Below are 27,439 nucleotides of genomic sequence, written 5' to 3'. Positions count from 1 at the left end.
TGTCAACCACGCAGAGGCACCCTTCTTAACAATTGAGACATTCTGGCAACATTTACTTAGCATTCCAACAGGCTGCACAGGAGCATCAGGAAAAGACACAGCCATTCAACGGAAAAAACATCCACCCTTTCTGGTTCATCGTCGAAAATCTCCTCAATGCATTGCACCCAAAATGCATGCATCCCTTAATGTGATTAACAATTGGTAAAATGTTAAAATATTAACTGCACTTGTACTTTTGATCCATCGATTTTGTTCCCCCATTCAATATAATTATGGCAAACCTTTTATCTCCACACCTGACTGCTACCCTCAACCTTAACTTTTAATGCCCGTAAATATTTATATATATTCAATGCCTTGGCTTCCACAACAATATGTGGTAGAGAATTCCCCATGTTTCACCATTTCAGAGTGCAGACATTTATTCCCATCTCAATATGCTGTGACCTGACTTTACCTAATATTGTGGCTCTTTGTTATAGACGTCCCATCCAGTGAAATTACCATCCGTCCTTTCAATCTGTCTTGCCTTTTCAGAGTTTTATAAAAATCACTGAGATATCTACTGCTTTTCCTGAACCTCGTGGAATACAGGTCCAGTTGAATCAAACTGTAGTCCAAGAAAAAAAAGCCTGTCATGCCAGACATCTGTCTGGTCATCCGTAATTACACTCGCTCAATGTCAGGTTTGTCCTTTATTTTGGAAGGAGACCAAAACTTCACTCAATACTGGACAATGTTGGAAATGAGGTCTTACCAAAGCCTTGTACAACTACAGTAAGACGTCATTATAGCAGTACTCAAATCCCCCTGAAGTGAAAGTCAACACAACATTAATCTTCCTAACTATTTTCTGCTCCTGCAATATTGCTTTCAGTGACTGGTGTATACGGAGATCCAGATCCTTCTCAATGTTAAAGCTACCCACTTGGTACGTCTATGTACATTGATCAGTGTATCAATCCCATCGCCAGTATTGACATCTGGTTTCAGAACCCGCGGCCCTGCAGGGACCACGGAGCTCTGCACAGGAGAAGAAAACGAAAAGGAAATTTGGTCATATTATAGATCAACTTTTGTGAACAAACGTCTTTTCAAATGGTCGCCTGCCATTCTATTTTTCTTAGCAAAGTGCACAACGTCGCATCTATCCACACTGCTCTTCATCTGCTAATTATTTACCCATTCACTCCATTTGTCTGAATCACCTTGGAGCTTTTTTTACATCCTCCGCACCAATCACATGCGTACATCGTTTAGTTCCATCAGCAGATTTGGGAATATTGCATTTGAATTCTTCAACAGAATGTTTGACATGTATTGTGACAACTGGAGCACAAGTAACGTTCCCGGCAGTACCCGATGAATCTCCATTGCCAAGAAAAAAAATCACTGTTTTACTCTTACTCACAGTTTCGTTTCAGTTATGCCATCCTTAAACCATATCCATATATGTCCCCTAATCCCATAAAATTTGACATCGCATAATAGGGCTGGGACTTCGTCAAAAGTCTTTCTGAAAATCCAAATGATTTGTATCTAATGCTAGTCCATAATTTATCAACCAACCGTTTTCTCAAGTATGTTTCCCATTTCATGAATCCATGTTCATTTTGTCGAAGCCCATTGCTTGCAGCCCCAAACAATACTTTTTTCCCAATCTGCTTATTTACTAATTTCATTCTATTCCCTTTTCCTCACCAGATTTAGGACTCCTCATATTGCTAGAACGATTTTTGGTTCGTTGTGTTTTCCTCTCTGAAGATAAAACTGAAGGACTTGCTTCATACGTTTGCCTTTCCTTGTTTTCCATTCTCTGCTTTCAGATGTAAGGAAGCTGTACTTGTTTTCGTTTACTTTTCTCACTGAAATACCTTTAGAAGCTGTTACAGTTTACTCTTATATCCGTTTTTAATGTACCCTTCAAAAAGCTTTCAATTCATATCTTAAGCTTCTCACTGATTATATTTCCAAAACTATACAATCACAGAAGTCTAGATTCTGCACTGTCAGAAATACGGCATGGTCCACATTAGTCCAACTTTCCAACACGAGGGCCCAGAGACAAGAATGTTATTGCACTTCAATGGCTCACACATGTCCTTTTTAACAGTTGTGCGGTTACGTGACACAGCTACCCTTTCGGGAAGTGCAATCCACATCCCAATAACCTCTGACTGAAAACCAATTCTTTAATCCACTCTGAAGTTCAAATTATTCACTTTAAAAGCCTGTAACCTTGTTCTGGACTACAATAAACAGCTGCTTTCTATCCACTCTGTCCTTGCCCCCATCGTAACATTACAGTTAGAATCATGTCCCCATCAGCAAGCAACCCGAGTTTGTCCAGCTCCCCTAATAGCTAGTATGCTCCATCCAAGGAAACATCCTGGTGAATCTCCTCTGCACCCCCTCCAGAGCAATCACATCCTTCCTGTCACGTAGCACACAAAACCGTGAACAGTATTCCATCTTGGCTTAACCAAAGTCCTATATAGCTCTTATTGACAAAGCCTCGAAGAATAAATGCTGTATCTAACATCCCCTAAACCTTCATAACTTGTCTACTTCCAATCCCATTGCATTCAGGGATTTGTTCAGAAACACCTCTAAGTTACTTACTGTGCTACAATTCATTCAGTACTCCTCTGTCTGGTTATTTCTTCTCAACTACATCACATCATATTTATCATGTTAAATTCCAACTGCCATTGATTTGCCAAACTGACCAGTCCACCTATAGCTTTCTGTAAATAAGGCCTTCCTCCTCACTGCCAGCAACCCGGGTAATCTTTGTATCAAACACAAAATTATTTATCACGCTCCTCCTACACCCCTCCACATTCACATATAACATCATTTACATATACCACAAATAATAAGGACACATCACTGATCCCTGTGGTACACCACCGGACACTCGTCTCCAGTCACGCAACCATCACCCTTTGCATCCACTAAAACAATGGTGGATTCAACTTGTCGAGTTGTACTTGATACCATGACATATTATTTTCTTCTCAGTTTTCCACTTAGGACGTTGTCAAAGGCCTAGTTGAAAAAAAATCTGAAAAGACATGCTGACTATCCCTGATCAAACTTAGTCTCTCTAAACAGAGATCGATTTTCTACTTCTGGGTGTTTTCGCCAATTGTTTCCCGAACTCTGATCTGAGAATCATTGGTGTATAGTTCCCTGGTCTCTCTCTGCAGCCCTTCTTGTAAATTGGAACCACATTAGATGTTCTCCTATCCTCTGGCATGGCCAGAATCTACTTAAACATTTGGGTCAATGCCTTTCTTCACGTGTCTCCCACAGTAGCCTGACTTACAACTTATCCAGACCTGGGGATTTGTCAAATTTCATTCGGGCCAAAACCATCAGTCCATGATAGTATCTGATGTCAATCTGCTCAAGAGCTTCACAGACAGTTTTCTCGAATTGTGTCCTCCATCCTTCTTCTCCCAAGTGAAACAGATGCGAAGCTTTCATGTAGCAATCTATCAATGTTCTCCAGCTACACGCTTAAATTGCCCCCTTGGTTTGGGCCCTAATTGTTTCCTAGTTATTCCATTCCTTTGAAATATGCGTGGATAATCTTTGATTTCTCTTTAATCTTACCTGCCAGCACTTCTCCATGCCCGTGTATTAGTCAGTCTCATTTGTATGAATTTTCTAAGTCTTATTGCAATCACCTCTCATTATTTGAAACACGAGAGAACACAGGCAGACTTTCCTCATCAGACAACCTTGCCATTTGAGGCATTAATCTGAAGAATATCCATTGCAATTCTTCTGTTTTCAGTATATTATTTCTTAAATTGTGACACCGAAACAGTACACCAAACTTCAATTACAATCTCACCAACACTCTATGCAATCGATATAGGGCACATTTGCTTCTACATTTTTACAACACAGTGTAACACTGCCCACCCTCTCCACCCCCCCCCCCTTTAATTTAAGCCAACAACACAGAAAAGATTTATCCAGTGCGATAATCTGTGAAAATTCGAGAAGCAAGGGTCTATTACCAGCTGTCACTATTTAATTTAGAAATTAAGAACGTTATTTTTGAAGTCTGACAGAGAATAAGTTAACAACTATTTACTGCTTATTACTCTATAACCTATCTTTTACCTTTCCCTCTATAATACTTGTCTGATAAACCCCCGATTAAGATTCACAAAAATTACAATTTCAAATCCAGCCAGCTGTCGAATCTTCTATTTGTACCTTTCTCTGTAGATTTGCTCTCCAGGTTGGTGTATTTGTTTTTCTCTGTGCAAACTCATCCTCTAGATAGGTACCTCTCAGAAATTTCTGATTAGCAGCCTACATCTGTTAGTCCTTTTGCAGTTCTCCCACAACTGTTCCCTTTTCCCAGTCTTGTTTCATTGTCTTAATATTGTCAAAATAACTAATTCAAACTTCATTGGAGTTTAACATCATAGGCCATAATTTAATCTGATTGGCTGAATTTGTGCTTCTTTTTCGTCTCTTTAAATGAAGTAAAATCTAACTTTTACCTTCCACCAACTGTTTGAGTTTGTACAAAAAAAAACGTCCTGAATATCCAACTTCACCATATCCGGTGGTTCTCCATTGTTCAGTCTGCAAGAAATACCTTCAAATTAATTAAGCTCAATTATGATTTTCCTTTCATAAATGCGTTACAATTCTCTTCAATTTTGCTATTATTTTCTAAGCATCCAGTATCACATCCTTAAAAATGGATTCCAACAGATTCCAATCGATTCCAGCAATGGATGACAAGTTAACTGATATGTAGTTCCCCACTCTCCTCCTTCTTCCTTTCATGAATTCTTGGATGACGTTTATAACCTTCCAGTTATCCAGAATGACTTCCTGCCTTTGCAGAATGTACAGGAAAATATTACAGTGAGCCCTAATGCAATCAATATGTCTATTGCTGTTTTCTTCAAAATCCAACTATGTTTTCAAACACTTTCTCGTCACTGATATGAATCATATCAGTCATTAATTACACAAGTACCGTGGTCAGGTTGGATTTCTTGGAGATTTCCTGGATCTTCTCCCATGAAGGTACACAAAATTTCGACAGTTTCCCTATAATTGCTTTGTTTTATACAGTAAATGATCGTGGCCGCACATTCACAGTTTTCAACATTTGATCTTGCTTTCATTTTCCTTTCGAAGATCGATAGAAGCTTTTTGGCAGTGTTTAGATTTCTCATTAGTTGGCATTCGTATTCTCTTCTTGATTTTCTTATCAGTTTATTGGTCCTACTATACTGGAACCCAAATGTTTCTGAATCCATGGTTTAACAGAATATCTTGTATGTTTATCAGCTGCTTCCTTTGATCAAATGCATTCGTTAACATGTTTTGTATTCCATTGTTAAGTCACCTTTCCCTTTGCTGTTAGCAGCGTGGAGGATATAGGCATATTGTACTCCTTACAGTGTTTTTTTTTCAATAACAGACATTGTCTGTCTTCCATTAAATCTTTTCCAGATACTTATTCATTTCACTGGAGTAAACTTGTTTCTCACACCTTCATGGCTTGCCTGACTCAAGTTTTTCACCATCAATTTAAAAAAAGTTATTTGAATTCAGATATTATATAAGTTCAATCTATCATAATCACTCCTCCCAAAAGCTACTTTGCAGCCAGGTTTTCAATTAACTTTCTGATCACAAAACATCAATTCCGAAACATCAATTCCTGATCTGTAACTGGATACTGTTAAAGCAAACCATCTCATACGAGTTCAAGGAAACCGTTTTCCCCAGCTTTAGCATTCACTTGCGTTAACACAGTTGAGATGCAATTTGAATTTGTCCATTACTACTGCAGCACTCACAAACTTGTGCATCTAATTTCATGTTTGAGAGCATGCTCAATATATGCATTGCAGTTTTGACTTTGACGTTTCCCTCTGATCAATGTTAGCTTCCCCTTCCTGATTTTAACCTCTACCTTACCAGATTCTGTAGAATCTGAGTGACGTGGACTCTGGGGGAGGTAGTGAAGGACAATGATCTTTCAATAATGTTGTGCATCCTTCCATACAGCTCTAACTTGGGTGAAAAACTTGTGGCTGCTGCTGCATCATAACGAGATCACATGGAGTAATACATACAAATTTGGTCTCCTCACTGAAGAAAGGATATTGTTGCATTGGATGCAATTCAGAGATGGTTCCCACAGTTTAACACTGCAATGATGTTGTTAATTTACAAGGGAAGTATGATCAGGGTGATCTATTGCACAGTGGAAAGAGTCAACAACACGAGCCAAAAATGAGGGCAGAAAGGTGGCTGTGACCTATACAGATGTCAGTCAGGCCTTCAAGAAGGCTCCTCGTGGCTGACTGGTTTACAAGGTTAGATCACATGGAATACACGGAGAACTAGCCATGTCGATGCTGAACTGTCTGGAAGGTCGAAGGCAGAGCCTCCTTGTTGAGGGTTAATTTTCAGACTGGAGGCTTGCTTCCAGTGGTGAGCTGTGAGGGTCTGTGCCGATTCCCCTGCTTTTTGTCAGTTAAATAAATGAACATAAGAGATATGAGTAGTAAGTCTGCAGACCAGACAACAAAGAAGGTGAACTGAGAGTACAAAGGGGTCTTGATCTGATGGCCAATGGGCAGAGGAGTTGCGGATGGAGTTTAATTTAGATAAATGTGTCCTGCTGCATTTTGAAAAAGCAAATCAGGACAGGACTTATACACTTAACGGTCAGGTCCTGGAAAGTTCTGCTTAACAAAGAGATCTTGGAGTACAGGTTTATAGTTCTTTGACAATAGTGTCCCAAGTTGATAGAATAGTGAAGAACGCAGTTGGTAAACGTCCCGTTATCAATCAGTGCAGGGGTTGGGAGGTCGTGCCTTGCCGTACAGTTTAGGGAACGTTTGGAAGACTGAGTCTCCCTGCTATGTAAGTTTTACAAGGATGTTTGCAGTTTTTTTGGGTGTGGGTGGGGGGGGGGGAGAGATGTTGAGCTCGGTGGAGATGTTGAATAGTTTGGGGCGGTTTTCCCTGAAGTGTTCGGGGCTGAGGAGTGATCATATAGATGTTGAGATACATGGATAGGATGAACTAACAAGGTCTTTTCAATGGAGTAGCAGAGTCCACATTTAGAGGGCATAGGTTTAAGGTTAGAGGGGAAAGATTTAAAAGGACTTACGGGGCAACATTTTCACGCAGCGGGTGGTGCTTGCATAGAAGAACGTGTCAGGGGACGTGGTAAAGGCTGATATAATTACAACCTTTAAAAGGCGTTTTGATGGCTGTGTGAATAGAAAATGTTTTGAGGGATTAGGGCAAAATTATGGTAAATGGAACTAGATTGATTTAGAATACCTGGTCGGCATGGACGAGTTGGCTGGGTCTCTTTACATGCTGTACATCTCTGTGATTTGATGACTCTAATTACACAACAAATGGAGGACTCAATTTTGCTTCTGGTGCCTCTTACACAGGAACAGCAAAAGTATATTCAGGACTTCGAACAGAATAGGACCAGGTTATTCTGTTCTTGGAGTCTGATATATAGTTACAGGAGGAGGCCAATCAACCCCTCAAGTTTGTAACTGGACCTAGAGTAGGCCATGCAGCAACAGAATCCTGTTACACAGCAACAGGTCAGTCCATTCAGCATCTTCAAGTCGGTAACACAAGAACCAGAAGAGGCCACAAAGTGATTGGAGATTGGTACACTCGATTAGGAGGAGGTCATTCAGCCCATTGCGTCTGATGCTCTGGACTTGGAGAATCATATAAAGCTACTTGATATTTCTATGTGAAAAGAGGAGTTAATTCAGGTGCGTGTTTGTTGCGTAATTCCCTCACTTCAAATTTGTGGATGCAGGAGACCATTTAGTATCTCAAACCTGTTACAGAGGAATATGAGGAGGCCCTTCAGATACTAAAACTGTTATATAGCAAAGGAAAATTCCATAAGCCTTCAAATCTCTAACACATCAACAGGACAACATTAAGCAGACCGTGAACCTCTTACTCAGGATAGGCACAGGACATTCCAGCCATCAGCAGTATAATCTAGTAAAGCCAGAATGACATTTTGCCCATCGAGTTGGTAAACGACGAGGATAATTATTCCATTCAGCCACTCATGCCTCTTAACACAGGATTCGTAAACAATCATTAAAAGTCTTGTGCCCGTTAAGCAAGATGATTGGCGAACTAAAAAAAGCGCAGTGAGATGGAGCTTTCTGATTGGCAACTATTGGTATGCCATGGACTTCTGACATCATGCGTCAACATTTGCAATCTATTGTGTTTCTTGAATAAGGCAATTGAAAAAACCATACAAAACAAAACTTGCAGATGATGCTAAGATAGTTTGAAGTGTAGGTTGCAATGTAGATGTGAGAAATTTAGAAATGGATGGACCAACATTTGGCTGATGAAATTTAAGAGACTTAAGTACGATGTTATCCTTTTCCGTTAATGGAGCAGAAAGGCAACTTACGTATATAGGGAGAAATTCCAGATTTTTTAGATGCAGAGGGAGTGATCGTGCCCTCGAATATAGCACAGAATTTTTGTGTACAGGTACCGCAGGTAATGAGAAAGGCAAGTGCATTCTCAGCGTTTGTTTCTAAAAAGAGTAGAGTATAAATGTCGGGAATTGTCGCTGCAATTGGGAAACTGGAGTGCTGTGTACAGTTTAGCTGCCTTGACTGTGGGAAGTATTTAGTTGCATTGGAGATTGTTAAGAGTTTTTTTAAAAGTGAGGGTATGTTCTCAGTATTTACTGAGGGGAGAATCATAGATGCTAAGAAAATAATGGAAACAAGTGGCGATGTTTTGGACCACATACATATTAACAAAGACAAGGTGCATAAATAACATTGAGGTGAATAATGTCTGATCAAATACATCAACGGATGTTTTCGAAAATAATGAAAAAAAAACAAAGGTCCTTGCGGATATTTTTGCTTCATCTTCAGCTACTGGTGAAGTTCCAGAACGCTGAAGGGTGGCTAATGTTATAATATTGCTTAGAATAGTAACAAAGACAAGCCAGAGATCTACAGGCGACAGTGCCTGACATCAGTGGTAGGCAAGTTGTTGGAGAGGATGCTGAGGGCCTGGATGAACTAACATTTAGATAGTCAACGTCTCATTCGAAATAGATAGCATAGACGTGTGCATGGGAAGTCATGTCTGACAAATCTTTTCGAGTTTTTCGAAGATGTCATCAAAAAGATAGACGAGGGTACGACAATAGATGTCGTCTATGTGGACTTCAGTAACATCCTACATGGCAGGCTCGTCATGAACGTTAGGTCACATGGGATCCAGGTAGAGCTCGCAGAATTGGCTCGATGAAATGAGCTAGAGGTTGTTGGCTGTATTTTATTTTTCTGGGACTGGAGGCCTGTGACAATTGGTGAGACAGAGTGGTCGGGGCAGTGGTCTTTGGTATTTGAAATCTAGATAAATGATTTGGATGTTAATGTATAAAGCATGAAAAGTCAGTTTGTGAATGAAACAGAATTAGGAGGTGTTGTTGCTAGCGAGGAAAGTTATAGAGGGATGTTGGTCAGATGGGGAAGCAGGCTGAGGATGGCAAATGGAATTCATTAAAGAGAAATGTGAGGTGTTATACTTTGGAAAGTCATACCAATGTAGCATTTATAAAGTAAATTATAAGGTCCTGATGAGAGTTGTTGAACATAGGGACCAAGGAGTGCAAGCAAATAATTCATTGAAAGTGGCATCGCAGGAAGAAGGCATTTAGCAAGCTGGCCATCATTGGTCAAGGCATTGAGTACCGGAATTGAGACATTATGTTACAGTTGTGAAAGTCATTGATGCGGACTCACTTGGAGTCCTGTTTTGGAAAGACATCGTTAAAACGAAAGAGTGCACAAACAATTCCGAGAATGTTGCCAGGACCAATAGGCCTGAGTGATAGGGAGAGGTTGTAAAATTAAGGTTTTATTCATTGGAACGTCGGAGAATGCGGGGAGACCATAATAAGTTGTATCAAATCATGACGGGCATTAATAGGATGAAAACAGATAGTCATTTTTTCCCCCCCAGGGATCCGGAATTGAAAACTGAAGGGCATAGGTTTAAAGTGAGAAGGCAAAGATTTAAGGAGGACGTGAGGGGCAACCTCTTTACCGAGAGAGTGGTGCGTACGTGGAATGGGCTCTCAGAGAAAGTGGTTCAGGGAGTAAGGAAGGTGCAATAGCAAATTATCAAAAAAGAAATTGTATCGGGAAATAAGTGGGAAGGGTTAGAGCAATATGGACCAAATGTGGGCATTTGAAATTCGCTGATTGGGCACCATAGTCAGCATGACCATTTTGGGCGAAAGGGCCTGTTTCTATCCTGTATTACTGTATGAGTCGACTCTAAGAGGTTCACCAGATTGATTAGATGATGAGTTTGTCTTATGAAAATAGATTGAGCAGTTCAGGGCTATACTCTCTGGAATTTAGAAGAACGAAAGGAAATATCAATGAAATCTGTAAGACGCTAAAGTCATCGATGATGCAGATGTGAAGTGGATGTTTTCTCATGTGGGACAATCTAGAACAAGACATCAATGTTTTCGGACAAGGTGGAGCAGATTTAAAGCAAGGATGAGGAGAATTTACTTCTCTCAAATGGTTGTGATTCTGTGTAATTCACTAGTGCAGAGCGCAGTGGATGCTGGGACATTGAGTTAATGAAGAGTTGTGAGGAGATGGCAGGAGAGTGGAGCTGAGGCCGAGATGACATCAGCCATGATTTTCTTAAATGGCGGAGCAGGTTCGACGGCCTTAATTGCCGATTGATGCTCCTCGTTCTTATTCAGCCCTTCGAATGTGTCACATAGGAATTGGGGAAGGACTGCTTATCAAAAAGGAAGCAGACACTCGGGGTAAATCAATCTTGGTCAGTTAGACAGAACGTGGCCAGTGGAGTCACACAGTGACCAGTTCTGGGTCTTCAAATATTTACAATATATGCCAATAATTGGAGGAGTGGAACAGATGTACTGTAAGTACATTTAGAGAAGACACAAGGATAAAGAGGAAATTTAGAAATCAATAGACGGTGGAGAGACTGTAAATGGGTATAGACAGGTAAAGTCCATAGATGATAGTTTGACAGATGGAATATAATGGGATATCTGACTTGTCCCTTTATTCAGCAAGAATTAATGGCAGTACGTTACTGAAATAGACAGAGATTACAGGACTTAGTGAAACAAATTATACTGGAGGGTTCAGTGTGACCCATTCAGACGTCGGAAATGCTGCTCCCTCTCCTTGATAGCCTGCTCCCTGATGTTCCCATTAGCCCCATTTCTCCCAGTATACACGGCATATTTTGATGTGGACAGTTGGTGGTGGGGTGTGCTGAAGAAAAGGGGGTTTTGAGCCATGGATCAAGGGGGTGGCCGTTACCTGAGATACCATCCTTTTTTTCTCCATGGGGACACGAGGACAATGGGAATGACTGACCGCTTATGAATGAAGAGACTGTGGCTGCTGCCAGGACAATGGGTATTCAGCAACATGACGTATTGTGAATAGTCAGACTGTATCATAAATGGCGTGACAGTTCCTTCACCTCCTCTACCTCTCCACGTTGTAGTGGGGACCTCACAGATGGGGAATCTTACCATACTGGGAAAACGGAGATACACCTGACAGTATCCTATCTAATTAGAAAACATGTTACTCACCTCAATTATAATAAATGTCCTCCGTTACAGAATGGTGACATTGATGTCAACATACTAGGAGATGATGGATACTATTATGGAGCGGAGGTTGACACCCCTCTGATAATTAAAACTGAAAAGATTGCCTTGCCTCGTGTTCTGATAAAAGACTATTAAAAATGTTATAATCTACCCCTTAACCTCAAACTGTTGAAAAGGAGTGTGTAATTGAAATTGAATCCGTTCATCTCCTCTATAATTAACAAATTACAATTTATTCATCTAACTTGAACAGTGAAAATATTGACAGAATTCCTAAGAAACTATGCAATTACTCCCTAACTACTACCTATTTCCAGACTGCACTGAATAATATTGCTATGCTGTTTTAGTAACCCAGGTAAAATTATTCCAATTAATAAGAACAATAAGTTAAAACTTATTCTCTAATGGTTCACACAGAATGGATCGTCCCGAACTTTCTGCATCTCCTTCCATCGTCTTTCTCTCCCCAAAATGCCTTCTCAGTCGTTTTCTGGTGTCAATAATATTACTGAAATGTCCCGTGTACCGTTATAGATAGATACTGTATATTTATAGAGCCCGGAGATTGCTGATGATAGGACAGTCTTTCTTTCTCAGATGTCACTTCACTCACACCCGTTCAGATGTCAGTTGGCTCTCCATTCTCTGTCCAATTACCTGTTCTTGATTACATTAAGACATTCTAATTTCTTTACAACCAGATTTATTCAAGATTATCAGCGCCTTAAGATTTAAATTTAATTGTTACTTTGTTTCCTAGTGTCTTTCTAAATTAATGAGCTAAATTTAACCTGTTGTCTGGGTAACCTGTTGTCTGCTTAGGCAGATTAGCTGAATGGCTTCTGGTAACACTGTGTTAATTCGACCAGCTGAAGCTGCTGCCCACATTCATTTTTTTAATCTCTAAGTATAAATCCACTTTATTGTCAAGGATAACGCCATGCTTTCCTCCATTTTATGATTCTGCCATTTTTACACGCCAACGTCTTGACAATCTGTCAACCATTCCTGCCTGAAAAGTGCCAGATCATTGAAGTTGAATGAAACTTTGATCCTTTAAGCTACTCGCAGTATCGTCCTCCCTCTGGTTCGAAGCCGCAGGTCGTGTTGAAGGAGGTGACACTACTCTGTGACCAACCACTTGTTCGATCAGGATGCCGTCACACTCTGCTCCAGGTTAAGTGTAGCTTGGCAAGCTATTCTTAGAAAACTTGGGGTGCATACGGCATATCCCTTTCCCCACACTCACTGGAAACTAGTCCTTCAGCCCAAGAAGTCCACATTGCCCCTTCAAAGAGTAACCCGACGCATTACCCTATCTATCCTTGAACACTTCGGACAATTTAGATGGCGAATTTACCAAACATACACATCTGTGGATTTTGGGAGCAAACCTGCACACCCGAAGGAAACATAAGCAGACATGGGAGAATTGAGACACTCGGCCAAAAGTTAGAATCGAACCCGAGACCCTGGTGCGGTGGGGCAGCAGTACTAATCAACGTGCCAGATGGACAGATGTGATGGCTTGCTAAACAATATTAAAACAAAGGCTTTGCCAGACCCAATAACATTACAGATCAGTGTGCTTGGCAATGACGGATGAATGGCATTTTAATGCGTCTTTGGATACAAGTCGTGTAGTATCAACGCAGATTTGCTTCTGCAAGTTTGAAACTGGGAGTGTTGGCAGCAGATAATTGCCATCATTAAGACTGTATTTCATAGCTCAAGGTTAAAGCAGCTGATGAGATGAGCCAGTCGACCATATTCTGGAGGTATATTCATAAAATCCCTATTAAGTGGAAATTTGACCCAACAAGTTCACATCGACTCTCTGAAGAAGATCCCACCCAGATCCATTCAACTGTCCTATTACTCCACATTTCCCCTGACTAATGCACCTAATCCATGTTCCTTTGACACTATGGAAATTCCGCAGGACCGATTAGCCTAACCTGGACTGTGGGAGGACACATGCACAGATACGGTGACAATGTGCAAACCCCACGCAGACAGTCGCCCAAGGCTGGAATTGAACTGGGTCTCTCGCTCTGTGAGGCAGCATGAGAACCACAAAGCCTCTGGGTCGCCCCAGGTATTCGTAGTTTCAATTCTGAATGATTAGTGTAAGGGAGGCAGGAATCAGTTCATGGCCAGTGGGATCACTGCAGTTGTGATTCGTCTGTTTTCTCCTCTGATTTTGAATTGGGATGGGATGGAGTCAGAAAAAGGAAATGGAGTTTGTAACCAGGACAGAAGGACGTGAAGTCCATGCTCCCAATATTTGAATGACAAAGGCAGTGAGACAATGTATCGTGGTTCACAGCTAAAACTGAGTATATCAATGTAGAAACCCAGGAGGACACTGCCAGAAGCAAAGAGGGAGACAGAAACGGTTAGGACAAGTTTACCGCAGTAGGTCGTGGTGGTCTGTCGAGTGAATATCCGTTTTCTGCGTCTCAGCAGGAGAAATAAGTTTGGCAAAGAGCGTAGAGCACATGGAAAGAGCTGTAATGCAGTTAATACCTGGTTTAAAAAACAAACATGTGGACAGTAAGACTTACCAGGGACACCAACGATTGCCAGGATAAGATAATAAAAATACTGAATAATCAAAAGTGCATAATAGATCCATGAAGATAACGACAACCAATAACGTGTAGAAAGCTCCCAAATATAATAGGATAAATCACGGTCCATCCTTATAACATTCTACTCTATTGTTCTCTTAATCTGATCCGTTCTTGGTTCATGACAGTCTAATGTTCTCAGATTCTGATCTCTCCTCGTTCCCCACACTCCTCTTTGGAGCTGCTGATCTCTGTTAGTGCTGTCGGTGGTGCTTCCACTCATACCGTGGAATAACATATGGAACGGAGCCTGTTTATCATTAATAGATGGAAACCTTCCACTGGGATAACTGGAGTCCACGGAGACTGATATTAATCACGGTCACCAAACAAAAAGTTTCAGTTAACCCCTTCCTTACAACACTTTTCATGTCTTAATATAAGGGAACGTTTAATCCGTCTGGATGGTTTCTATGTCGGTTGCTGAGGTATGGAATTTATATCTTTCAATCTTTTTAATCGTTCTTCTTGTATGAGGGACCACTGCCAGAACACTGCAGGGTTGGATTTGTTCTGACCTGTATATGAAAGGACACAGGGATATAGCAGAGCAGCTGCATAAAATCACTGATGGGGACATTTCTAGACATGTTAAATCCGGTTAACAGTACTTATTGCCTATTGACATGTTGTAATGCAGCTACTAGTTTGAAGTGCCCTGTGATCAGATGCTTTCATAACCTTGAGGCATCATTCAGAACATTGACATTGCTGCTTAGGAAGAGCAGGAAGGAATTCTGTCTCATATACCTGCTATAAAGGGATAGGAGGATGACATTTAACCTGCTATAAAGGGATAGGAGGATGACCTTTAACCTACTCTCAACTATTACTATCTCTGTGTGTGTGTGTTGGGGTGATTGAATCCAAAAGGTTGAATGAGAGAGAGAAAGCATTGAGGACGTCAGTTTAAATATATTATAAAAACTGGCAGGTGTTTGGATTATCGACAGAGAGATACTGAGGGGCTTTTCATGGACAGCTGTCGATGACATGCTTCAGAATCTTGAAATAAAGACATTGCCAAACCCAATAATAGTATAGATCAATCCGCACAGGAATGGCGGATGGAACATTCTGTTATTGGAACATTATAGTCTAATTTTCTCAGATTATGATCTCTCGTCCTCTTTCTCTGGAGCTGTTGATTCCTGTAGTGCTATATGTGATGCTTCAACTTGTACCAAGTGATAACACATTGAACACGAGCTACCTGACGTACTTCTTAGCAAACTTGTTGCACTATAATCTGGTGTTATGTGATTTTTAATAGGGCCCCTTAAAGATCATTAAGGTCGCCTATGTGTGGAACTACAGAAGATAGATGAGTTTGTCTGCGAGTATATTGCGTCATTATTTACTGAGGAGAAGAACGTGGAAGTTCGAGAAGTTGTGGAAATAAATAGTCATATCTTATAAAGTGTCCATTTTAGAGAAGAAAAGGTGTGGAAGTCTTAAAATGCATAAAGGTGGATAAATCTGTCAGACTTGATCAAGTGTATCTTAGAACTATTTGGCAAACTTGGAAAATGCTTATTGGGTACCTTGCTGAGATGCTTGTATTATGAATAGCCACCAGTAAGGTGCCAGAAGGCTGGATGATTGCTTATGTTGTGCCATGATTTACGAAAGAAAATGGTAAAGGGCGAGGTGAGCCTGATGTCAGTAGTGGGTAAGTTGCCAGAGTGGATTCTGAGATGTAGTATTTCCATGTATTTGGAAGGGCATGATCTGGTACGGGATAGTGAACATGGATTTGTGCATGGCTTTGCCACTAAGTTGATTGAGTGTTTTTGAAGCTGTGACATAGAAGATTGATGAAAACATAGACATTGTCCATATTGACTTCAGTCAGACGTTCGACAAGTTTCCATAAGGGAAACTGTTGGACAAACTTTGATTACGTAGAAACTGCGGAGAGCTGGAGGCAATTGCATCGAAGGTAAGAGACAGGGAATTGGTGGAGGGATGCTTTTCAGACCGAAGGCCAGTGTCTAGAAGTGTGATACAATAATCGGTGCTGAGTTCATTGGATTTTGTCATTTGTTTAATGATTTGGATATGAATATGTTAGGAATAGGTAGAATGTCGGCTGATAACAGCAAAATTTCTGTTTCTGTTAATAGCAAAGAAGGTTTCCTCAGGGTAGAATGGGACATTGATCAAATTGGCCGAAGGGCCAAGGAGTGGCATACTGACTTTATTTCCGATAAACGTGAGATGTTGCACTTTGGTAAGGTAAATTAGGGCAACACGTCTATGTACGTCATGGGAACTGTTGACAGAGGCACCAATATAAAAATTATAGAATCCTTGTAATGTGGAAACAGATCCATCAGCCCATAGAGTCCAACAGACCCTCTGAAGTGCATCCCAGCAGACACACCCGTAATCTATTACTGTAACTCTGCATTATCGGCAGTTTATCCACCTAGCCTGCACATCCCCAAATATTGTGGAGCAGTTTCGCATGGCTAATTCACCTCAAGTCTGCCTTATTGGACTGTGGGAGGAAAACGTTCCGACTACAGATGCTGGATATCAGAGTGAAAAAGTGTGGCGCTGGAAAAGCGCAGCACATCAGGCAGCAAAGAAGGAGCAGGAGAGCCGACGTTTCGGGCATAAGTCCTTCATAATGAATGTGAGGGTGCAGGTGGGAAGAGGGCTGAGTACTAAATAAAAGGGCGGAGGGAAGGTATCCAAGAAGGCAATAGGTAGATGAAGGTGTGAGTGATAGTGACAGTTCTGAAGGAATAGTGGAACGGACATATGCAAAAGATGATGGATAGGTATATTAGTTCAAGAGGGTGGTGCCGAGTTGGAGGGTTAGATCTGGGATGGGGTGGGGACATGAGTGAATTTGAGGAAACCTGATTAAGTCACCATTGATGTCTTGTGGCTGGAGAGTCCCAGGGCAAAAAGATAAGATGTTCACCCTTCCGGAGTCGAATGACTTGGATTTGCCAGTGGAGAATGTCCATGATTTGCATGTTCATGGCAGAGTAGGAGTGGGAGTTGAAGTGCTGCATTTGGCAGTGGAAGTGGCCTGGGAAGAAATTTCGTGGTGAAGGAGGCCCAGGCCAACCCAGGGAGGAAAACTGAACATGGATACTGAGTACGTGTGCAACCTCCTCACAGACAGTCGCCAGAGAGTGGAGTCGACCCTGTGTTCTTGGCGATGTGAGGCAGCTGCTAACCACTGACCCACTGTGCCACCGCAATGATCAGCTGCGAGTTACTGAATGTTTCCACCTTCCTCCAAATCTGTCACATGTGTTCAGATGGCGTTGAATTCCTGTGGGTTACTTCTGACATGACCTCGTTTCCCCTCATCCGAGAATTTCACCTCAAGCAAACTCTGGTGTACAGGGACTTCACCTATGACTGACCGATCCCCTGCACTTCTGTCTCACCCCTTCACCTACTTCCCAGATCAAGTCACCCATTAATTCTACTGTACGCACATTACTCACATATCTAAAATAAAACAAAGACGGAAGATGCTGGATGTCTAAAACAAAATCCATTCTGATGAAAAGTTCGCAAATTTGAAACATTACCTTTGCTGTCTTCCTACAGATGTTGCCAGACCTGCTAAGATTTGCCAACAATTTCTGGAATAATTAATTTCCTGTTTATAACATGTACAACATTTGACCTCCAGTTTTGACTTTGGTATCCAACTCCGGCAATTATTTGCTTCTCCTTGCTGTTTCTAAGCTCCAGCCAAACTGGTTCTGTATAATCTGAGTGATAGGGATTTTGGTGAGATTAATGGTAGATTTCGCGAGATGATTCGTGAGGCATTTCGTGATGTTGAAATAATCCTGCTGCTTCTTGTTCATTCCACTCAAGGCAAATACTGAGATCCTCCCGGTTCTCCCGTTACACTGTTGTAGTGGAGAAGGAAAGTGATCTCCTGACAATGTTGTACATTGTTCCAGATGGCTCAGACTGCTCTAGCCTGATGGCAACCTCAAGATTAGCAGATATGGTCTGGTGTCATGGCCTCCACTACTCGTTCTGGGGGATGGGGTAAGGAAGTCCGGATTATGCACCTCCCCACCCAGGAGAGGATCTATGTCAATGCTTACAACGCGGGTTTGAAGAGAGCAACAATATCCCCTGCCTGCCACGTGCAGGCTCAATATCAGTGACTGTGCAGCATAGCTCCACACAGACTGCGCTTGTTCGTGTGCACCATAGGCTTTCAAAGAAGACACTGGTTCCCGGGATGCGGGTTAATTACAGGAGGTCCGATGAGTGGAGAGTTGCTCAAGGAATGGTGTGCAGTTAGAAATGGGGGAAAAAAAGCGTGATTCTCGCCACGATGGCTCGAAAACCAATTCATGTGGTGGGTTTCATTCGATCTACTCAGCCTCACGATGGAAACCTCTCTCCAAACTCCAATCAACTGTCATTTTGTTTAAAAAATGCAATACATAAGAACATAAAACTAGGAGCAGGAGTAAGCCATCTAGCCCCTCAAGCCCGTTACACTGTTCAATGGGATCATGGCTGATCTTTTCGCTGCCTCAGCTCCATTTCGCCAAACACTCAACATAACCCTTAATTCCCATACTGTTCAAAGATCTGCCTATTTTTACTAGGTAGCCTCGTCTGGTTCACTGTGTATTGCTTTCCCCAGATTCACAACCCTTTGGGTAAAGACGTTCCTCCTCAACTCAGTCCTAAATCTGCTCCACTTTATTTTCAGGCTATGACCCCTCATTATAATTTCATCTGCTAGTGGAAACAGTCTCCTTGCTTCAATCTCATCTGTTCCATAAATCCATAAGACATAGGAGCAGAAATTAGGTTGGTCAGCCCATCAAGTCTGCTTCGCCATTCAATCGTGGCTGATAGGTTTCTCCCTTCATAACTTAATATTTTTTCTGTAAGTGTCACCCTTATTCCTCCTAATTCCAATGAACATAATCCCAGTTTACTCAATCTCTTCTCATAAAGCAAACTGCTCAATTCCAGGATCAATCTAGTGAAACTCCTCTATAACTTCATCAATTCTCATACATCCTCTCTCAAGTAAAGAAACGAAACCTATGGACCACCACTCAGATGTGACCTCACTCCGCACCTTTTACAGCTGCAACATAGCCTCCCTGTTTTTAAACTGCATCCCTATAGATTTGAGGGACAATATTCCTTTTGTCTTTTAAATTACCTGCAAAACAATTTATTCTGATTAATGCACAATTACACTCACGTTCCTCTGTACTGCAGCATGCTGCAATTTTACATCATTTGTACAATAGTCCATTATGCAGACATTCCTCCTAAAATGGATGATAACAATTTTATCAGCATTGTCCTCCATCTACAAGATACTTACCCAATCTTTATACCTATTTATATCCCTCTGTACACTTTGCTCTGCCAATCATCTTTGATGTAAAATCCTCTTTTAATATCGTACAGATGCCACCCCTTATTTCGAGATCTTACCCACTTCCTTCTCAATTTTGTATAACAGTCCCAAATGTAAAATGTTCTGCTTTTTCAGTTCACAATATCAGTTCGCTCTAGCCGTATCTCTCTAATGTAATTAAATCATTCGCATTCAGCATTTTAAGCCTTTTTTCTCTGCTCTGTTGTTACCTTTATTTTTTATTTTGCCCGGTTAGAAAACTACCTGACACCGTATATACGCACAGAATCAAACTTGATGGGTAATGTTTCATGGAACCTGATTTCCGTCCCTGCGTATATCATGTCCCATCAGCAGCACAGACGCAAACAGTGGTGGGGGCACCATGGGATACGATCACAAAAGGAGATACGCTGGCATTCTGTAACAGTGAGTCCAGAGCTCGAGGCATCTCCTGGTAACAGTGATTACCAGATAATATCTCCTGGTAACAGATGATCGAGGAAATAGCCTGACGCAAGACATCTGCTGTCCTCCACAACTCACCTCGGAAGTGCGTCTGTTCACCTCGATATTAAAATTAGATCAGAGGAACCATAGAGTACAGCAAGGACACAGAACATACTCCCTGATACTTCAGTGTCCATCACCAAATGTATCTCCACAGGCCACCACTGACTGAGCATGACGAGGCCTAAAATGCACAGCAGCCAGACTGTGGAAATTGACAGGTGAACCAGAACATTCTCACCAACCTACTTGTCACAGCCGTATCTCTCCCTAACAGTATCTGCAGGAGTGCCAGCAAACAAACAGCCCTGGTGGATAAAAAGTCTCAGTCTTTTATTGAATATGCTACCCATGGTTTCATATGGCACCAACTCTTGAGAAGTAGGATGCAATTTTAAAGGACAGAGCAAATTGAAACTGGGCATGCATGAGGCACTCTGGGCCATCAGCAGCTCAGGCATGACTGGCCTTACACCATAAAGTCAGAATTGGGCTGCCCGCTGATGGTTCCAAAATGCGCAGCAGCAGTCACAACTACAACAGTACTGATGAAATCTATTCAACCCATCAAACAAGAACACAATGAGGCCGTTCAGCCATTCGAGACTGTTACTCAGCGATTGGAGCAGATCGTTTAATCTCTCATACCTGTTACACAGGGAAATGGACGGGAACAATTATCCTTTCAAAGCTGCACACAGGAATACGGGGAAGACTGGTTACTGAACCAGAAGTAGGAATAAATTGGTCTTGATCAGTATAACGGAAACGAATGACTGAAGTGACAGAGTGACCGGTGCTTGGTCTTCAACTATTTTCATACTGCAACAACGTTTTCGATAAAAGAATCAAATTCGTTCTAATCAAATTTGTCAATGAGCCTAATATAGGCAGGAAATTAAATTATCAAAAGGAGGTAGAGAAATCATAAATGGTTAAGCAAAGAAAAATAAGTTGGCAGACTTAGTGTAAAGTGGGTCGATGAGAACCTGTGAATCTTTCAGGAACAGTACAACCTATCTATTACATAAATGAAGAGAGATTACAGGACTTGGTAAAGCACTGTGTACTGTTGGGTTCATTCTGACATGTTCGGACGTTGAAAGTGTTGCTCATTCTCCTTGATGTCCCCAATGGTCCGAATGCCACCAGTACACACGGGATATTTTGATGTAGATTTTTAGGCAATGGGGAGAGTTAAGAGGAGGGTGTTGTGAACCGTGAATGAGGGGAATAGTTTATCTGAGGGCCATCCTTTCTTTCTCCGTAAAGACCCGAAAGTGATAGGAAAGGTTGACTGCTTCTGAATGAATACGCTATAGCTGCTGCCAGGACAATGGGTATTCACCAACATGTTGTACTGTGCGTCATCATTTGTGGAGTGAGAGACGGAGGGTCAAATCAGAAGATGAGAACATAAAGTAAAGGCACTGCCATATCAAGTAGAATCGTTAGTTATCTGACATTTTCAATTCCCTCACAGAACCGTTATTAATGCAGAGGAGATAGCCGTTCAGCATGGAGCACTGCATAAATCAGGTTCTACTCCATCCAAGCCGGCAATCTGCCCAGAGTGGAACACTGTGCAGACCACACCAGTGTATTGATCTACAAACCCAGACATTTGGGAGCTGTGCAGAACACTGCAATGCAACTGTATCCAGGCTGCTCTGAGTGAAACACTTTGGTCGAGGTTGAGATTAATTTTATTGCACTTTCTCTAACCTACAAAATGTTTTGATGCACTCTTTCAAATGGTAGTGAGAATTGATTGAAAATGCATAGTGGCATTCAGTCCGCGCATTGAGTATGGCAGTGGGAAGTTCAATTCTCTAATGAAGAGACAAATCTAGTTGCAGCATACAGGCCAGCAATGGGCATGTTTGTCTCCTTCTGTTAATATTGCAGGGACAGCTTTGGAAAAAAATAGACAAAACTGCTCTGAGTTTTCAATGCATTCTTTGAAGAATGAAACAGACATGTAAGGACCTAAAGATGGCGTCAGTTTCCGAATGTTCCAGCCGGAGATCCTCTTTTCCACTCGTTATGTTTTTTCTCATGATTTTCTCTTTTATGAAGTGATTTTCCAAAGTTGTAACTTTTAAAATTTACTCAGTGGGTCTGGAGGAGGCGGGTGCTGGACTGAAGCCATCACAGGAAGGTGAGGCCACAAGATTTGAAACCCAGTGTTGTCTGGATATTGGGCCGGTGCAGTCTGGAGAGTCGGCCTCTCACCATCTGGAAACTGAGCCCACTGTGCTCTGGAGACTCAGCCCGGCAAAGTCTCGAGATTTAACCGAGGATTGTCCGAAGACTTGGCCCAGTGTGGTCTGGTAATTTAGCTCAGTACAGTCTGGACACTTCACACAGCGCGGACTGGAGACGTGGCCCAATGCAGTATGGGAGATTTGGTCTGTTGCAGTCTGGAGGCTCAGTGCTGGCACAGACCGAAAGGACTATAAATCAAGACCGTTCTTTTCTTTTTACTTTGTATTCTTCAGTTGGACTTTCATGTAGATTTCTTTCAATTTTGTACCAAATACTTAAGCATCTGTATTCAGGAGTCTTGTACCTTAGATGGTTCCATAATTGACATTTCAAACTTTTCAGTGCACGTAACAATAAAGCCAACTCAATGAAAATGTGAGAGAGTCACTGTTTCTGATGCATTTTCCTAAAGAAAGCAGCTCTGTGTGCAGTGACGCAAGGCGTCCAACGGAGCATGGTAGGAGATCACTTCAACTAAAGGAGGGAGGGACAGACGGAATGAGTGAGAGACTGAGGAGGGGCATTTTTGATCCATTTCAATGCATTCACTCCCAAAGTAACAGAAACAGAGATGCTCAGAGATGAGGCTGCAGAGATACATACATTAATATACGAAAGCGCGCACAAAATCAAAGGCAAACACAGATACATATGTGCACATAGACACAATCATAAATACAGATATATGCACTCATTAAGTCCTTCAGGCCAGCCATGCTATTCTGAGAGAGAGGATTTACATGTATTCAGAGAGGCAACGACTGATTAAGGATAGTCAGCGCGTTTTGTGCGTGGGAAATTGTGTCTCACGGACTCGATGGAAAATCTTCAAGAGGTGGCCAATAACATAGATGGAGGTGAAGCCGCATTCATAGTCTACTTGGACATTAGTGAGGTCAAACAAGATTTTGCGTGGTAAATTGGATAATAAGTTTAGATCACAGAGAATCCGGGAGAGATTGCCTATTAGAGACAAAAATGGCTTGGCCGCAGGAGACAGAGTGTGATAAACAGAACTCACTCACAAATCAATCAGCCTGAGACAAAGCCTTGGAAACAAGAACAATTTATTACAGTCTTGCAAGAACTAGACACTTCTGTAATCAAGCAGAAATGCATGCGAAAACAGTACATTAAAGCATTCTTATTCAGTTTACAAGTTGCGGAATCATGCCTCCCTTTTCCCATCCTATCATAAGCCGATTACCTCACTTGTTAGTTACTTTCTTATCTGGCCATCCTGCTGTCATTGTCTGCACTCTTTGTTCCTTGCTTGTTACAGCTTGTTCTTTATTCTAGTTCCTCTTATCATATTATTAGCTTTATTGTGAAATGCCCTTGCTGCTTCTTTTTGTGGTCAGCTACAACCCTTTAAAGTTATTTCCGAGCTTAAACCTATTTTCTTTAAAAGACTCTCTATATTCATTAAAGTCTTAGCCTTAAGTATGCGACATGCTGCAAGAATTCTGTTTGTATAATGTTCCCCTTCCTTTCCCCCCACTACACCCCCCCCCACCCTCACCCATCTACAAAAACAACATTTCTAATCTCCCACAAGACCCAGGTAGGGAAAGGTCTTAAATGATATATCTGGGCGACTGGTGGACAGCGGTATTTGCTGCAGGAATTGCTGCGGGACGGGGCGCACCGAAATGACCAGGTAACTCTGTGCACAGACCAAAGTAAGAAAAGAGACCTTTAAGTATTGCCTTGGTAGTCGGGCATACCAAAGTACGGGGAATTGGCGATATATAAAATTAAGCATATGTCCATTGGAAACAGCCCGTGTTAGAAGGGCTAGTAGCTGAAGGGCTACTGAGGGTGCACTTCGTAACTAAGTTATGACCAGATGTCCAGAAAAATATTCAAAAGCTAGACGAGTCGTTGCGGGAAGCTCAAAGTGTCTGTGAGACATGGTGTCTTTGTGTGTGTGTGTGTGTGTGTGTGAGAGAGAGAGAGAGAGAGAGAGAGAGAGAGAGAGAGAGAGAAAATAGCTGTACAGCGAGTAGAAAGTTTAACCCTTTGTGATTTGGTTAAATGCACATTTGTTTTTTGGTGATTGAATGTTTGTGCTTTGTTCCCTGGAGCTTGAGATCCGGGACTGTTTTGAATCTGATTTCTACTATGGAACTTTTAACATGACTTCTTTTAAGGTTAAGGATTTTACAGATTATGAAATAAAATGCTAACTCCTGTTCTTTTTACAGGTCATGACTGCCTTACTATATGTTTCGAATTAATCTCTTTTATCCTTACATAAAAGCGTTTTATAGAGAATAGTTGAAGTCTCAAAAAGCATATAATTGGTCAGATTTATCGGACGAGTAAGGTGTCTAGTCAGGACCCTGAAGGGGGTGTGGAAGAAGTTGACACCGGACCTCGTTAAGATTAATTAAATTAGCAACAATGGGAGGCACGGGGAGTTGCCTGTGTAACGATCGATCTGTAAATAAGGTTAATGGGGAATATATTCCGCCCGACAGTCCTTTGGGGGTAATTGGGAACACAATTCCCGGACACGGAAGAAAGATAAGGCTAAAATGATAAACTATTGTTGTTTCATTTGGACTAGAAAAAGTATTAAGGCGCCTGGTACTTTTTGGCCCAAATATGATTCCGATGAGGATTGGCTGTGTCAAATCTTAATATATATATGTCAATTGAAAAGAAACATACAATCAAGAAGAGTCAGAATATGCGGCTTGTTGGATAGGGAGTGCGGGAGTAAAATTATGTCCCATGAATACGGAGGAATCAGGGAACGAACAAAAAAAAAATGATAAGGGAAGCCACAATGGGATCCCTTAACGTGTTTGCCACCCACATATACTACTCCCCGGAACGAGCCAACAGCTCCCAAAGTAGAACCGAGTCCAGACACAGAAAGGAGAACGGACTCTGAACTAAAAGATGCAGCACCTAGGGGGCTCAGAATCACTCGAGCCACCACACGTAAAGGGGGGGCAGAGAAACGCTCCCTTAACTAGCAGTGAAATTAGGGTCTTTAAAAAGGAAATGAAAAGTTTAATAGAGAATCCAGTTGGACTAGCCGAACAATTAGATCAATTCCTAGAGCGTAATTTATATATGTGGGTAGAACTGATGGCAATTTTAGGAACGTTATTTTCAGGGGAAGAACGAGGTACGATTAGGAGAGCAGCTTTATAGGAATGGGAAAAGAAATACCCAGTTGGGGAAGAAGGGGCCCCAGCAGACAGAAATTCCCAAATGTTGACCTTAATTGGAAGAATGATGACAGAAGAGATAGGGAGTCAATGCGGGATTTACGAGAAATGGTAATATTAGGAATTAAAGAGGTGGCACCTATATCACAAAACTTTGTTAAGACCTTTTGAAGTACGACAAGAGAAGGATGAAACCCCTTCTGCATTTCTTAAAAGGCTCAAGGAGGCCACAAGGAAGTATTCGGGAATGGATCCCGATAATCCGATAGCACAGGGATACTTAAAGGTCCCGTTTGTAACTAAATCATGGCCGGACATACAAAAGAAATTACAGAAATTAGATGGATGGAGTGAAAGACAGATGGAAGAACTGTTATGTGAGGCACAGAAAGTGTATGTGAAAAGGGAAGACGAGAAACAGAAACAGAAAGCCAAAATGATGGTGGAGGCAGTAGAAGAAATAACAAAAAGGAGACTGGGATCAGGGGATAACAGGAAGGATAGGGGAGGACACAAAAAACAAAGGTCGGACAACCGGGAAAAGAGGCAACAGGCAGTTGTTACCATTGCGGGAAAGTGGGGCATTTTAAAACGGAATGCCCGGAATTAGCACGAGAAAGGGAAGCTGTTTCCCTAATGACCTTAGATGAAGATTAGGGGAGTCAGGTGTTCCTTTCTCCTGAGCCCCACCGGGAACCCTTGATAAATTTAAAGGTGGGACCTGCAGGGGAGGAGGCAGTATTTTTGGTGGACACAGGAGCGGCACGATCATCCCTAAGTTTTAGACGTAACGGCGTTAAATTGACTAAGGAGTATCTTAAGGTTTCCGGAGTAAAAGGCGAAGAATTCTTGGTGCCTATTTTTGAACCAACCCTAATTAGAATAAATGATGAGGAAGTGATAGGACAATTACTATATATTCCTGACATTGGGAGCAAACTATTAGGTAGGGATTTGATTATATTGCTGTGCTTAAAAATTGGGGTGGAGGATAGTGCAGTAACTGTAACGATGGCGAAAACAGCCCAAGGAAGATGGATCCTCCCGGATGGAAGGGAGTTATTAAGTAAACCAGTCATGAGAAACATCCTAACCACCTTGCACCAAGGCAGTCATTGGGGCTCCCAAGCTATGTGTGACATAGTGTTAAGAATGTACGGATGTAAAACGATATATACATTAGCCAAGCAGGTATGCGCAGGATGCCCGACTTGCCAAAAGATTAATAAGAAAGTAACGAGAGGGGGGCCAAGAGGTGGAAGAAACCCTGGGGTAAGACCTTTTCAAAGAATACAGGTAGATTACACAGAATTACCTCATTAGGGAAACAAAAGTACTTATTAGTCCTAATGGATCACCTAACTAGGTGGGTGGAGGCATTTCCAATGTCCTCAGCTACCTCAAATGGAGTAGTGAAAATTCTTTTAGAACATATAATTCCTCGATATGGAGTGGTGGAAAGTATAGATTCAGACCAAGGTAGCCATTTTAACTCTAAGATCCTACAAGAAGTAATGGTGGGATTAGAGATCTCTTGGGAATTTCACCCACCTTGGCACCCGCCTTCCTCTGGGCGGGTGGAACGAATGAATCAAACGTTAAAGAAGCAATTGTCTAGGCTAGTCCTCGAGACTCGATTACCATGGACAAAATGTTTACCTATCGCGTTGCTACGTGATATAGGCCTCTCTCCTTATGAGATGATGTTTGGATTACCTTTCTTGGGTGG

Source organism: Chiloscyllium plagiosum, unplaced genomic scaffold (assembly GCF_037043375.1).
Source record: "Chiloscyllium plagiosum isolate Xiang-an unplaced genomic scaffold, Cpla_swu_hap1 HiC_scaffold_49, whole genome shotgun sequence".
Taxonomy (NCBI): domain Eukaryota; kingdom Metazoa; phylum Chordata; class Chondrichthyes; order Orectolobiformes; family Hemiscylliidae; genus Chiloscyllium; species Chiloscyllium plagiosum.
The sequence above is the reverse complement of the archived record's forward strand: the minus strand, read 5'-3'. Positions refer to the sequence as shown.